The 16187-nt window shown below is 48.1% G+C and overlaps 1 protein-coding gene across 1 annotated transcript in view; it reads right to left on the bottom strand.

Annotated features, from left to right (window-relative positions):
• SFMBT1 (Scm like with four mbt domains 1) overlaps positions 1-3901 on the bottom strand; it is a 64812-nt gene extending 60911 nt beyond the window's left edge. Inside the window, exon 1 of the mRNA XM_085235625.1 lies at positions 3788-3901. The gene's annotated coding sequence lies outside the window, so the exon portion shown is untranslated. The remainder of the gene's footprint in view (positions 1-3787) is intronic.
• Positions 3902-16187: the final 12286 nt, after the last annotated feature.

The following is a 16187-nucleotide window of genomic DNA, read 5'->3' as shown; positions in this document are numbered from 1 at the left end:
GCGTTGTGATAAAACACACTCCTCCCTTCAGAGCAGAAAATACAGCATGCACTGGTCTCCAAAGTCCAGCACACAGTGCTGCCCTGCAACACTGCATGAGGACACCGACCAGAAGCACCAGCGCTGCTGCCCTGCTAGGAAGGAGCCCACAGCAGCTGAGAAGCAGTTGTTACACTGCTTTGTTACATTACACATCACTCACATTTGCATATCAGCATGATCAAGACTGACAAAGCATATCTTGATGCCGCTATCTACGTAAGAACACAAAAGAATGGCATTTATATAAATTGCTTTAAACAAAAACCTATTAGTCTGTGAAATATTGCCATTTCTCAATAGGCTAAAAATAGTTCCCAGTACGATTCAACCACTGTTTGGAAATAAGGCAGAAAGGCAATAGATTGTCTGAACACTTAAATAAAAATCTCAGCCTTCCTATAAAAAGGCAATTTCTGTATTTCTCACTGGATAATCCTAAGAGTTATAATTTACATCAGGCTGCCTAAATGGAAATTGGACTCCAATTAGTAATAAAAACCGCACTTTCATTTTACCTAGCTAAGTAATATTTGTGCCTCAGAAAAGCAGGTGCAAAGACAACATTTCAATTTAAGATGCATAAAGAGTTAAACCAAGGAACATTAATTTCAATGAGGAAAGCTGATTGTTCTTCTCATCACCTTGTCCTCCCTTGTCTCAATTTTGTACCCAGACTGGAAGAACAAAAGGCAATCTTCCCCAGTTTTTCAGTTTCCACCATTGTCTCCTACTGAAAGAAGCCGAACTGGTTGAGAAAATGAAACCAAACCAGCCAACTGCTGCACATCATCCCTCCACACTAGTGGTTAGGCTGGAATTATCTAGAACTGGCAATGCTATCAATGGTGATGTTGCACTCAAGCACTTGGACAAGCTGCTTCCCCAAAAACACTGGTTTTCATTAAGAGGAGTGACAAAATACACACTTCAATTTACATGAGAGCACACTCAAACAAAGAGCAACATTTGGCCAAAAGAGCAATGAGAACTCAGAATTCCCCCTCCAATCCCTCAAACCTATTTCTAAGAAGTTGAACAAATACATAATTTAAGATGTAACACATCCACGTTAGAAAACAGACTTCAGTTTTCAGCTGCTGGACCAAACAGCCCAGCCGCTCACGTGGCTCAGTGCTGTTCTGCAAGTACAGGAGGAAAAGTGCCCTGGAAGCAGGGAGGGCTTTCACACGTCTGTGCTCACTGCTGCCTTGGTTTAAAAGGAGCTAATGAGTTCTGTCCAGCTGGGTAATTAGCGTCAGGGATGTAACGCTTCCAACTGAACCTGCACTTCCCTTATTTCTGAGGGCATCAGTTGCACTCATGGCAGTGCTTTGCAGAGCAATGACAAGAGTTAATCCTGGAACACAACAGCACGGCCTACGATGCTGCAGGATGTGCAGGCAGTGGCAGGGCTCTGGTGGCCCAGCAGCACAGCATCCCACACCTTACCCTGTCCATCCCACCTGGCCACGGCCTAAAGGACTGCGTTGGGCACCTCTCATCACTCACAGTAACGCACCACCAGAACAGCTCACTACTTCATACGTGAATTTGGAACCAGATACTGGGACAAAAAATAAAAACAACCAATCCATGTGAGAGTACGTCTGCCTATATCGTAACACACTCTTGGAACCAAAACCAATTTTAAATCAAATAAACAACAGCTAAAGTCCTTCTGCGTCCTTCATAGGGCTTATCAATATAGAGAAAATTGAGTAGTGGAAAAAACGAGGGATTCCAGTCAGTCAAAGTGCATAATTAAATGAAAAACACCCTGACACGAATGCAACTTTTTTCTGCAACGCTATCGCCTACCAGAACACCCCTCACCAAACACCTCCCAGTTCTCCTCGCTCAGCAGACATAGTGCTGCTGTCACAGCACGGTGTCACTGAGCCGCGGGTGCCCGCAGAGCACCACTGAGGGCAGTGCCTTCAGCCGGGCAGCACCAAGCAGCACACACGGCAAACGCTGCGATCCGAGCTGCCTCAGGACAACGTAACAAGGCAGCCGACACAACGTGTTACCAAACGTGCTTCTGCGGTGCTCTCCTCCTTCAGCAGCGGTAAATTAAGAGCAGAGGGGGAAAAAGCTGCGGAGAACAACCGCACGGATCAACGCTGTGCCCGCCTGCTATCCGCACACACACAGCGCCCCGGCACCGCGGCACCCAGTGCCAGCACACAGCTCAGAGATGGGGAACGCAGAGCACAGCCCAGCGCGGGTCAGAAGGGCAGCGGGAGCCTTGCCGTGCCCGAGAGCCGGCAGCTCCGGGAAGAACCAGCTCTCCTCACCCTTAATCACAGCACCGATTCGCAAACCAAAAGTAAAAGAGGAAATGGCTGAGCGAGGGCAGGAAGCCCCTGAGCCCTCCTCCTGCAGCCGATCTCTCAGACGGATGGATGCTCGCTCACTCTTCATTTTTTATCTGCAAACCCTTCGGCAGCAACAACAGCCACGCAGGAACCGCACGGTTCGCCGACAGTTGGTACGTTCTCATCTTCGCATCGGTTTCCCCGGCCCCGGGACGGGCTGCTCCAAAGCACCGGCCCCAGCCCGCGCGCGGGGACGGACCGCGTCCCGCCCGGCCCCGATACCGCCGCGACGGCCCGTCCGAGCGCCGTCCCGCACAGCGCTTCTCGCGGCGCGGCGGGTCCCGGGACAGGTGCCGCAGCCCCGCGCCGCCCGAAGCCAGGCGGCCGCAGCCGTCCCGCACAGAGATCACCGCGTGAGGCCCCGCTACGGCGGCAACAAGTTTCTGCGGGCGGAACCGCCGCTCCGTAACGCGCTCGAAGCGGCGGCACCGGCCCGCAGCCGAAGGAACGGGGCCGGGCGGGATCGCGCGGGACCGCAGCCGCACGGCCGCGCGCCGCCCCCCGCTCCTCTCGCTATTTCCACCGCTCACGGCGGAGCTGCGGTCCCAAGTTCGGGAACTCGCCCGGCACCGCCCGGCCGCGCCCCCCGCCCCGCCGCGCATCCCCGGGACCTGGCCCGGCCCGGCAGCGGCTTCGCAGGACAAAGGCCGGAGCCGCGGGGAGCGGAACGGAGCGGAGCGCAGCGCCGGGCGCGCACACGACGCGGACGCGCAGGCCCCGCGGCGGCGCTGCGGGAAGCGGCCTCGGGAACGGCCGCGCCGCTCCGCCCGCCGACGGCCGCCGGGCGGGACGCGCGCCGGGGCACGGCCGGGCCGGGCGGGGGTGCGGAGAGGCGCGGAGCGGCGTTTAAAGGTCCCCCTCCACCGCCATCTTGAAGGGGAGAGGGGCGAGCGCGAGGCGCTCGGTGGGCTCGGGCCCCCGCGGGCGCGGGGCGAGGAGCGGCGGAGGCGCGGGGCGCACAAAGTTCCCGCGGGGCCGTTCGGGCGGGGCGAGGCGGGGCGGGCGCGGGGAGCGCAAGTCGGGGCCGGGCGTGCCGCGGGACGGGGCTCCTAGCGGGAGCGCGCCGAGTTGCGCGCCGGGCAGCCCCGCGCATCGCTCCGCGACGCGACCGGAGGGGCGCTGCTCCCCCCGCGCTGCCGCCTCGCCGCCGCGCCTGCCTCCTGCCTCCTCCTCCTCCTCCCTTTTCCTTTTCCTTCTCCTTCTCCTCCCTCCTCCTCCTCCTGCCTCGCCGCCTTTTTTTCCCCGCATCCAAACTTCGGGAGCCCGGAAAAACCCCGCGGGCCCCGCGCTCCGCCGGCAAAACGTCCCCACCAGCTGCGGGCCGACCCGCTCCGCCCGCCGGCGGATACCGCCGCCCCCTGCCTCACCTGCGGAGAGTTTTTCCAGCCCTCCGCCGTTCCCGGGGCTCCGGCTCCCCAGCGCTCCGCTCGCCGCCTCATTCCAATATGGCACGGCCCGGCAGAGCGCATGCGCCCGCCGCTGCCTCTCCCCCCCCCGCCCCTCCGCCCTCCTCTCCCCTCCCCTCGCGGCTTTTCGGGCGCTCCGGGTCCCTCCCGAACCCGCCGCCTTTCTCCCGTCGCGGCCCAGCTGCCCCCCGTTCACCTGCTCCGGCCGCTAACGGAAGCCGCGCGGCGGCGGGGAGCACCGACGGCTCAGCGCGTCCTTCCCGGGGGCGAGCCAAGCTCCGCTCGCCCCCGGGAGGAACGCGCTCCGCGGGCGCAGCGACGCCCGCAGCATCCCGCGGCTCTCGCAGCGCTCCACACAAAGCCTCCGGGCACGGGCCGTCCGCTGGAGGGGGGTCTCGCCGTGCGGGATGGGGATCCCGGGATCCCCGTCTCTCCCTCACGTTAAGGAAATGGGACAAAAGTGGGTATTTGTGAAGGAAACCGCTATCCTGGGCTGCAGCAAAAGCGGCGTGGCCAGCAGGGCGAGGGAGGGGTCCCGCCCCTCCGCTCTGCGTTGGTGAGCCCTCGCCTGGAGTACTGCATCCTCAGTACAGGAGAGATACGGACCTGTTGGATTGCATCCAGAGGAGGGTCACAAAAATGACCGATGGGATGGAACACCTCCCTGTGAGGACAGGCTGAGAGCTGGGGCTGTGCAGCATGGAGAAGAGAAGGCTGTGAGGAGAGCTGAGAGCGGCCTGTCGGTATCCAAAGGGGTTGTAAGAATGAAAGGGACAGACTCTTCAGCAGGGTCTGTGGTGACAAAGCAAGGAGAAATGGTTTCAAACTAAAAGGGAAGATTTAGACTGAATATTAGGAAGTTTTTTACCATAAGGGCGGTGAGGCACTGGCACGGGTTGCCCAGAGAGGTGGTGGAAACCCCATCCTTGGAGTCATTCAGGGTCAGGCTGGACCTGGCTCTGATCACCTGATGGAGCTGCGGGTGTCCTTGTTCTTTGCAGGGGAGTTGGATCAGATGGTCTTTAAAGGTCCCTTCCAACTCAAACGAGTCTATGATTCTATGAAACCAAGCGCAGGGACACGGAGAGCTGTGGGCACACAGCAGGGCTTAGGGTGCCCAGAGGGACCTGACAGAGCCGGGCTGCCCCAGCCGCACCAGGAGCTCAGCTCAGGGCTGTCAACTTTGTAGGACTTCTGCAAATGCTGCTGAATCTGTTCAGCTACTGGCTTAGAACTACATGTCTCATTCCAAAATACACAGAATTCTACAGTCCTAGAGAACAAAAGCTGACGAAGACTTGCTGATACTCAGTGCCCTCCATGTTCCATGGGCAGCATATGCAGCTCTGGGGACAGCGACCAGATGCATTTCCTGAAGTGAGGTGGCTGCCGTTGGAGCTTCTGAGGTCAATGCATCAGACTCTATCCCAGAAGATAACGGCATCCCCTGTGACATCCCTGGACTTCTGCTTCTCTCTTCCTGTTTTCAGGCTGTATAGAGTCTGTAAATGACGTCAGGTTTAAGGCTGGCGAGTGGCTCAGCTGGCAGCCTTGTGACAGGCATTCTGTCCATCCCCAAACTTAACACAGACATACAGGATGAGCCATGCAGACCTCCCCTCTGCAGCTGCAGCAGCACACTGACTGCACACAACACGAGTGCAACTCAGTGCAGCCCTCTCCATCCATGGCCTCGCAAAAAGTGCTCCAGGGCATGCAGCAGGTGCCCGGTGCTGGCACGTCATGGGCACCTGCTGGATATTAATTGCTACGGAGGCAGCACTTCTTGCTGTTTAAAATACTCAAGACATCTCTCTTTCCACGGCATTCCATCAGCATGCAGATGTGACTGATCAGGTTGAGCCATAAGATCATAGAATGGAATCATAGAATGGCCTGGGTTGAAAAGGACCTCAAAGATCATCTAGTTTCAACCCCCTGCCATGGGCAAGAAGATGGAAGGAAGCAGCAGCTGAGATCCAAGGGGTTTGCTCTTGCCTGCTTGCTGAAGTCCAAACTTAGCACAACAGGTTTCAGGTCACATGCAGCTAGATGCATTTCTGAATGGGTCCCTGCAGCTCGAGACATCTTCCTTCTGCCTTCTTTCCAGTTCCATTCCCAGGCATGCTCTTTTACATGTAGCCGCTTTTTTCATCTGCATTTCTGCTTCTTCCTCATTTCACCTGACTTCTACAATCTCAATTTTAATTACTCCATATTAATATCCATTTCACCTCACCTGGGTCATTTGTTTTGTTGTTTTGTTTTGTTTTTAAACTACAAACCCATTCTCAGTACTTTAAGAAAAACAAGTACATAAAAGAAACCTGCCATGATGCAGTTCACTTTTCATATACAGTTTTTTTTCTCCTTGTGCTTTGTTTAGGTTATTTAGACTTGAATAATGACAGTAGGCTGAACCCTTTCTGTAAAGGAAACAAGTCACAGATGCAGTGACAAAGCCTCAAGCTGAGCCTGAAGACAGTCCAGTACTTCAGGTCTGGAATCCTGCTCCTTTTCTAAGTCTCCCTGCACAAAGCTGGAGATAAAAGCACATGAGCTTTTACATATCTTAAATGCTGTTCTGCAAAGAAGAATGTAAAAATATTTTCTCTCTCCAGCCTACCAGCAGAAGCTATCTTTGGAAGTTTTTATAATGATATAAGGCTGCCCCTATTAAGAGAGAGCAGCTTTACACCACCCTACACCTTCCCATGGGATAGGGTGCCCTCATGTTTCCTTTGCTGGCCATTAGAATACTTGCCACCTTTTCCCTTTTTTTCTCATAGTTGAAGACTTTTCAGATGTAGGATGCATTATACATGTCACAGTGGAGATGAGAGAACGTCTTAAGCTACAGCTGGGAGCTTTAGAGGAAGAAACATTTAGGAACCACACAGTCCCCCCGAGATACTCAGAGACAGATGTGGCTGATGCTCCTTCCCCAGTTCCTCATGCGTATTGAATAGGAAATTATTTCTAACTCAGCAGGCCTGCAATACCAGATAAAACACAAGAAGCTACAGCAAGCCCTGTTCCTCCACTCTAGTTCCTTCCAGTCCTTTCTTTCTAAGTTCCAGAATGTTAGCAGGTCTCCTTTGGCCTCTGGAAGCTGGCAGTTCTCTTAGGTGAAGTGAAGCACTTGTTGGGTACAAGGCAGTGAGGCACTCCTGAATAGGCCCTCACGAGGAATGAACAAAGAGCCATCACCCAGCTCTGCAAGTAAATCTGGACTCACATACTCTGTAATGCAGGTTGTTCTAAGCCCCAAACCATGTTACTGCTCACTGCATGTTACTGGTGCAGAACGCACCCTGTAGCTCCAGTGCAGCAGGGATCTCTTCTAGCTGTTTGCTTCATACACTGAGTGCATACTGACAAGCAGTAGGATTTGTGTTGTATTTTCTGCCATTCCCAATGATGCTCTCTAAGATGTACCAGTAAGGAGATGGATGCATCACCCAAGCACTACACAAGGACCGTTGCATGCTTAACCTCTACGAAGTGCTGCCAACTGTCTAACAGAGGTCAGGTCTGCTACAAAATGTTTATGGACTGCAGTGAGAGGTGCTCTTAGACACCACAGCACAAACCGTGTGTGCACTGTAAAGCTGGTGTGAAGCATTAAAAACTGACCAAGGAGAGCCTCTGGCCTCAGGCAGCTGCGTGGAACCACTCCAGCAGCATCACAAGGTAGGGTTGAGGCTGTTCTGCTCTCATGATAGAAGAAACCTCCTCACATGAAAATAAAGCTCATGCATACTTAAGAAAACACTGACTTTTTGCTGGAAGAATATTAAGTTGTGGAAAAGATTTGCTTCTCTTTATCTCCAAAAAGGTAAAATGGTTTAAATAACCAGGTCAGGCTTCCTGGATAGATTTGGATTCTAATATTATAGTCAGATTGCATTTCTCTTTAACTCCTTGAGTTTGCTTTCTTGATTTATTTTTAACTACAGGCTTTAAATACTGGGTGGGATTTCACTGCGTGGCTTTCACTTTGGGCTTTGCAAGGTTTATAACTCCTCCAGTTTCTGTGAGATGTTCAGCTAACAAGTGATAGTAGCACAACAGGCAAACAGAGGGAAGCCTCATACTCCAGGATGTGTTGGTGTAAACGTGGGGTTTTCTTGCATGGCATCAAGAGATTCCAGAGGAGGAGGAGGAGGAATTTCCTAACTCCCAGGCCAGTTCACCTGGCAGACTGTGTGCACCAGCATTCGAATGCCAGTGGCCTCCCCGCATCTCTTATGGCCCATAGGTTTCTGCAGTGTAGGCCACCTTGGTATCTGCACTGCTGGAGAAGAAACATATTGGCTTCAAAGCAAGTAAGACCCAGGACCTCTAAAGCCAGAAAAAAATGAAATAGAGGGAAAACAAGTAGTCACGAAATAGAGGAAGCTGAGTGTGGGACAACTTGATACACACATCACTGGAACAACTGGAATAGTCGTCTCTACAGAGAACCAAAGCACCTCTACTTATGTGATGCCAACTTTGCTCTTTTATGGTTCTCCTCTTAGCATTTCTAAGCACTTTCCAGCTTCTCATACAATTGAACATACCTACAAGGTAGTTATAATCAACAGCAAATATGCAAGTACCCTTTACTCAAGTCAGTGTGTCCCCTTGCTAAGATTAGCTCTGGGATACTGACTATTGTCAGTATTTTCTTCACTGGACTATAATACTAATTAGCTTTTGGAAGGAGGTAGAGGAAATGTATTTCTTTGAAATATGTGAATGGGAAAGAAAGGTAGGCAATATGCTTTCTTTTGGCAAAGCTCAGACACTGTCATAAGATTATGCAAAAGCAATATTGCCATTTACCTAGGAGTAAATATCCTGTTTCTTTGTTTCAATTTATGGGCGAAGCCATTTTTTTCTCCAAATTATAAATGTTTCTCAGTTTTAGAAAATTCTGATCAGCCCTGCTCAGATGAGGAAGACAGATTATAAACACCTCGTTTCATTATGCAAGCCAAAAAAACCACAGAAATTAAACCAAGAGTGGGAAAAAGATGAAGTCTTAAATCTGTGCTGGGAATACTCCAAAGACTCATTAACAGATGAAAAAGTATGATTATCTTATTAAGTGTACTACCAGCCATACAGAAGCTCTGATCAAAACAATAATTAAACCACCAATAACAATCTCTCTGCATCATTAAATACTTTTGTACAAATAAATTAACTCTGGCAGGCAGAAAAATCAAATGGAGATAATTCACCTCAACTAACTATACGTTCAAATACTCAGAAAACCTCTCACATTCTTACCTGGGAAGCACTACCATTCTTCTTCCAAAAAACCCTCTTAAATAAATGATCATGACAGCATCCTTTACATTTCTGTACTTACACCACCACTGATAAATCAATGAACCACGTGGCTTGAGATAACAGCCCGTCCCTTGGCCAGTGGTGAAAACTGATTCTTCCCTTACTGAGAGCACACGCAGCTGGGGAGGAATATTTATTTCTGAGCAAAGTAAATGGACACTCAAGTGCAATTGTTGAGATGCAGAATCTGGCAACAAATCAATATTGGCTTTAAATAACCAATTTATGCCATTAGTTTTTAATGCCCGTGGATCTGTTACAATCCCGCAGCATGCCGACTTGAAGCAGCGAAGGCTGCTTAATTTCTTCTGGTTTGTGGGTTTATCGAATGTGAGGCTTTAAGAATTCTGTTATAGGTGAGTGTCAGTTTGTAGCATTTCTCTTTTACTGGCTTCCTTTGAAGTACTTCCTGAGCTCTTACATCTTCGCTTCAGTTTGATTTTTTTTTTCCTGAATTAGTGCAGGTCTGAAGTAGGTACGTGTGCATTCACTGGCTTGACCCTCTGCAGGCAACCAGTACCAGTATTATTTGGTGTTTCAGGGGCATAGATTAAATATACTGAGCTTTTATTTACGTTCCCTTAAGGAATCTCAAGAAGCATAAGAGAGAATTTGCCAGACCATGCAAAACTGCATTCTTGCTGTACATAAGTAGCAGTGCTTACATATATGTAATCTTGTAGCCTTGTTAGCATAAATCTAAGATGAAGGTTAAACAAAATATCTAGATTTCTGAGATCAGGGTCAAAATTTAGGCATGGAAACCAAATGCAGAGAGCGGGAGGTGAAGCTCCTACACAGCTGGAACTAACCTTTTCAGATGCATCTCTGAGAACAGATCAGGGCTGAGATACAACAGCAAAGCAGCTTCATCAGTTGCACCATATGCTGTACCTGTTTAGGGGAAAGCAGAGTAACACATTTTCAGATGTGTGTTACTCTGGATGCTTTCATTAGTAAAAGACTCAGAAGAGTGTAAAATAACCGTTTAAAGTGAGGAACCTTGTGTTACCACAAGAGCCTCATACCACTTTTGAGAGCACCCCAGGACGCTGGTTCAGCCTGTGTATGGGAGGGATGGAGCACTGAAACCCACTGGAAGAACTGTGGAGAAAGAGAAGTTGGTTTCCCATGGGCTGGATCCCACACCTTCTTTGACTAGCTGCTGTTTTAGCCTCGGTGTTTGAACATATTAAACAACTGAACAGATTTATATGTTTATTTATTTCCTCTCAGTTTAACAGAGGGTTGTACAACCAGTATCACTGTGCTGACATAGGGAAAAACCTGAGACCTGCAGGGAGCATCCCACAAGAGATGCAGTGATCAGCACGGTCACGGGCATCTGTCTTAGATCTGGGTTCCTTAACAAGTGCCAACTAATATTTGTAGTGTCTGTGATGTGTGTAAGGCAGTGAGAAGCAGACTGGTGCTTACTGGTGCTGCAGTCAGTGACTGGGCCCTTGTCTTGAAGTGTCACTGCACAGTTATTTGGGGGCTTATTTTGTAACCTTGTGTGCCGTCCATTAGGAACTGTCTCTGCAGAGAGGACGGTGAACCAGTTTGATTCATTCTAACAAACCCAGTATTCCTAAATCATGCTCTTTACTTTCCCAGATTAACTTTCCTCATGGTTTCCTTTTCGTGCCTAGAAAGATTTATTGTTTTTATTCAACCTGAAAATCCACTGGCATTAGATATATTAGGATACCCACAGGTGGTTCTTTTGTCATCCAATCACTGCAATGGGAAGATAGCAAAATAAATCAATAAAAACAATGTCTTGGCTGATGCTTGGGGAACCCAAGCTGCGGCTGAATATTCAGCTCAGCAACAGACTGCTCCGTGTGCAGGCAGCACTGGGCACTGTGACTTCCACTTACTGGAGATCTCAAACGCTTTACTCAACCTCTTCCTATCATTCAGGTTTCTATCTCATCCTGTGTCCTTATTTATTTATTTTTAAAGTGTTTATGATCTTTTTTCAGATATGTGCTTGACTGAGAGTTATTTTTCCATAAGGCCATGTTTTCATTCTCTGATTTGAACTCAACTTTTGCAGAAAGAGCCAAATACAAAGCTGCTTTTCAACTACCACTACCCAATGCACTGGGTTTCAAAGTCTGCATGCAAATCCTACCAGGCCTGCCTCTTGCACTACTTCTATTTTATTTATTTTCTATTGAGTCTAAATGGGAAGAATTGGAAATGGGAAGCAGCAGAAAAGCATAGCTATTTCCAAAAATGAAATTCATTAGAATCTGAGTATTTTCTTCCTCCTACAATACAAGCAAGTCTGAACATTATGCATCTGTAGATATCCTCACATGTCTGAGAAGATGCGAGTACAAGCAGAGTGGGTATGGAGAAGAAAAGCATTTGATTAGTAAATCCATTTATTAATGCTCTGGTAAGGATTTGGAGTGAAAATTGCTGGAGTGAAGTGAAACACAAGAGAAACATGTGACCATTTACCCTCTAGCTGCATTCCCCAAGCTATTTTTCCCTAGGAGTACAGTGGATTGGCAGAGGCAGGCAGCTCCTGCAGAGAACAGCCTCCCTCAAGCCCCAGCTGAACTCAGTGCCCTGAGAAGAACCATCCAGCCCTAGCATGCGCAGGGGAAGAAGCTGCTACTCCTTGCTTCTTTGGAGGAGGCACTCCCTATCACGCACAAAGCTCCCATGTGATGTGGCCTGCACAGACTTATGTCTCTATGGCCTTGGATCATCTGCCTTTGCCAGAGGAATGTTACTCAGAGACGAAGCTGACCCGAGCAGTGTCTCTTAGGACCTACTTATTTCCTCAGAAGTACCACCTCAGAAGAAGGGTACTTTGTTCTACTTTTGTTGCCAGTGTTGATTTCATAATTGAAGCCACTGATAAGTGAAAGCTGGAGAAGCACACCTGAAGCCATTTCATAACCAAAGCCACCATCTGCTGGGCAAACCATGGCGCTGGTTTCCTGCTTTCCCATTGAGGGAAGAGTGGCACCACGTGTGCTGCAGATTCAGTTGTTACATTTCTAAGTTTATCTTGAATGCAGCATAGAGTGCATAACCAAAAAGCTAAATACATCACAAACAAAGGCTGTTTCCTACTGGCTGCTATACCTATTCTATACAATGTTTTTCACTCTGTCAATCAAATATAGAGGCTACTCAATAGAGGCAGTTAAGCACCGGGCATCCTGTTTTCCAGAAGTCAGCTTTCAATTCCCCTTACTGCAGAGATAGGTGTCCCTTTGTGTTCTGGCTATAAAAGTGAAGCTTTGTGCCTCACTGTCAGGGCGAGCATTTATTAAATGCCTCCAAAAAAAAAAAAAACACTGGAGTGAATAAATATTTAGCTAAAAAGCTAAAACATGCATAAGGTGCCCTACTCAATTTTCAGCACTATCAACTGCAGCACAAGATGCTCGTGTGGTGAGAACAGTCATGCCAGCTGTTAACCCCTTGTCAAACCCCTTGTCTCCACTGCACTTCCCCTAGGGTAGGGTTGTCTCAGCTCTGGAATGACTGCATGGAGACCCTGTTGAGGCAGAAAGACCTCCCTTTGTCCTAGGATACCTGAGACTGTACCTGAGACTGCTCCTGGACCAGAGCCTCTGTGCTTTGTTTGCACCCAACAGCAGTGGTCAGGCAGCCACGTGCTGGGACTAGGAGCCAATACTTGCTGGCCTTATTCCTGAGAAACAGAGTCAATGTAACTGCTACTGCAAAGCAGGGAAAGGAATTATGAAAAAACGTTCCAATTTTGCTGCGGCAAGAAAGAACACGGTGTTTTCATTACAAAATAGCTGATTTAACAATTTCCACTGCAGTTTTATGTTTTGCAGTCTTTAAAAAACAAAACAAAACAAAACAAAAAACCCTCTTTTGTTCAAAGACCGGACAGCAGAGGGTGCCAAACCCCCAAGAGGGAGAGCACCACCGAGCTCTCCTGTGTGACCTTAATTCCTCCGTGTTGAGAGCTGTACTCCAGCATGAACGGCCAGGGCACATCAAGACACTTTGAGAGCTGCACGTTCCATCCGCTCTGATAGCTGTACTGGAGTGTATTATCTCATTTGGTTGTGTCAGCACTTCCATTACAGTTTATAACCTCTTACTTTGTGGATCAATCTAGGCTTTTGCAAGCCAAGTTATTTTCTCCCTGATGTGCAATTGGCACTCAATGTTATCTTGGGAATCTGAAGCCATGTTTTGTTATCAGGATGCTGCAGAGACGACTCACTAAATTAAAAGCAAGCTCTTGATGATACAGACCTGGGCATAAGCCCTCCTCCACTTTTAGCATGTGGTACAAATATGATATAGCTGCCGACGAGCTAAATCTGTTTAACTGGCATCATTTGTATGCAGCATTTTACTTGGGACACAGAAACATGAAATTAAAACATCAACAGCCCTGAAATCCCATTCTCGTCCTACAGTGAATTGTGAAATGAAACAGTATTATGCTGACAGACAGTTCTTCCTGTTCTAATAGAAATATACTTTATATTTTCTGCAAATACTGCTCATGGGAATGAGATGGAAATTGGTCCTTGAGTAGTAACTAGTTACAACAGCTTCAAAAAGAGCCTACAGATTATTGTGATTATATTTAGGAGCCAAATTCTGAAGCCTTTATTGTGTTCTTGTTCTATGCTGGAGCCAAAATTACTGCAGTTGGTCCAAAGAACATTTGTTTCTCTTCTGTTTCTCGCCAGTTCCAGTCCTGAGGATGAGCACAGTCAGATGGCCAATCCTACTGCCCACATACCTGACAGCACTAGCCTATTATTTCTACACAGGAATGAGATCCATCACTCCTAATTGAAAATTCTGCAGATAACGATTGACGATATGTAAACAGTTATTCAGTTTGATTGAGTTATATAGGCTCCGTTTACTTAATCTAGGTATTTGTCAGCTGTATCAGTCACTTATCAACAGAAGCAGAAAGCAGGCCACATATTACCCATCCATCATCCCTTCCTGTCTCTGCAACACGTGCAATATATATAGCACGTACCACAGAACTGGCAAAATTGTTCATAGTATAATAGCAGATCTAAGGACAGTAGTTACTTTCTCAGTGCCAAAAACATTTAAGGTTTAAGGTGCCTCACAACAGTGGTAACAGTTTAACACAGTCCTGCCTACAAGTTCTAAAGAATAACAGTGCAAATGTGATGTTGTTGCTGGTAGTTCAGGCAGAAGGCAGTCTGATGGGTGCCAGGTTAGCCTGGCAACACCTAAGGCCCCTGTGCAGTAATGTGGGCAGGATGTTCCCTGTACTGGGGAACGTCCAGTGATGGAGATGCAGCCAGAAGGGCCCTGCGTTTCCTCAGATGACAGCGAGGTGCTGTTTTATTATCTTCACATAGTAGCATGTGATACCAAACTCAATTTGTAGAAACAAAACATTCCTAAGGCACGTTGTCACAGAAATGATCTGTAACTCCTCACTGCACAGGTAGCACGGTGCCCTCGACCTGCAGCCAGTGGTATTCGGGGCTGTACACTCCCGAGGTCAGAAAAAATGGGTAACTTCTACGTCTCAAACATCAACATGGTCTCACTTCTCTGGGTCTCACTCACCTGTTGACACCCTGAGCCAGAGGAAAGCACTTTGACTCCAACAGTAAGTTCAGCCCAACCACAGGGCCACAGCTGGGGCTCTCCCTGCAGACCTCTCCTCAGGGGCCCGGCGGTCCTGTGCACCTCTGCTGAGCCGGGGACAGCAGCCGGCGATGGGTGAGCAGTGCTGAGCCCTGCTCAAACTGCCCTGCTCAAACTGCCCTGCTTCAGGCAAGGCTGAGGAGCAGGTTCTGGGAGCTTCCGCCCTGGCCACCCCAACATGGCCACCCAACATGGCTGCCCAACATGGCCGCCCACCTTGACAGCCTCACAGTTCCTGTTACCTCATACGTTATCCATGTGCTAGTGATTTCACTCAGCCCACAGCGAACAGGGAAAGGGAGGAACTGCAAATCTAGGTTGGGTACCTGGATTCTGGGAGCACTACTGGGTAATGAGAGCCTCCTAGAACTGATGCCCTTCAGGACAGCACCAAAAGGGACAGAGAACAACATTTAAATTCCCCAATAACATCAACGATCCCTAGCTCAGCTCAGACACCAGTAAATTCTGTGGTGTAGATGAGCCCTTTGGAAAGCTTAATACATTACGAGAATCCATTACTTTTTGCTGATTTATTTTATAATGGCTCATTTACATGCACTAGGGAAGTGTATCTGTGCCTAGTAGAAAGGCACAGATTGCCTCTTTACATTCATACAGGTTTTAAATTTTAGACAAGATCTTTAAAAAATTGACAGCATTATGAAGTTCCAAGAAGCTTTTCGAAGTCACTTAGGTTTCTAAAATCTATTATGGTGAATATTTTCTTCCTGTTCCAGAGGCTGTATTGTTGGACTTGTACTAACGAGTCCTGTTGTATATGTTGAGCAATACGAAAAATAGGGCACTATGTTTTAAGGTCTCTAAAACATTTCTCAAATTGACTGTAAAATGTGGCAGTTCTACAGTACACAATTGCTTGGCAGGATATAAAAGCTTACTGGTTCTCATTTGGATGTTTTGCATAACTTGTTCATGGCATCGTTTGTAAATATTATGTCCATCCCAAGCTACTGCTGATAAAAGAATAAAAAGGCATTTGCCAAAGCATATCATGTTATAGAGGAGGAAAAAACTTCCTGTGCAAAAAAAAAAAAAAAGAGTGGAGCTATACAAAATAAGTTAAAATTTTATACTGCATCAATCTCAGGAAATCACTTTTTATATCTGCTAGAGAACGTAAAAATTAAAAAAAAAAAAAAAAAAAAAAAAAGATCCTTTTCACAGTGCAAAGTGATTCTACACATGCTGGGCAAAACAAGGTGCACTGGCTGTTCCCCAAGAGCAATGTTCTGTGAGCATCTTCCATGCCATCATTCCTGAAGTCCCTTTGCACATGCAGCAGAGAAGGTGGACTGGGCTTAGAAGGTATTTTTCATCTCCCCATCTT

The sequence above is a fragment of the Meleagris gallopavo genome, chromosome 14, assembly GCF_905368555.1.
Source record: "Meleagris gallopavo chromosome 14, MGAL_WU_HG_1.1, whole genome shotgun sequence".
Classification (NCBI taxonomy): Eukaryota; Metazoa; Chordata; class Aves; order Galliformes; family Phasianidae; genus Meleagris; species Meleagris gallopavo.
This window is presented reverse-complemented; position numbering and strand designations above follow the sequence as displayed.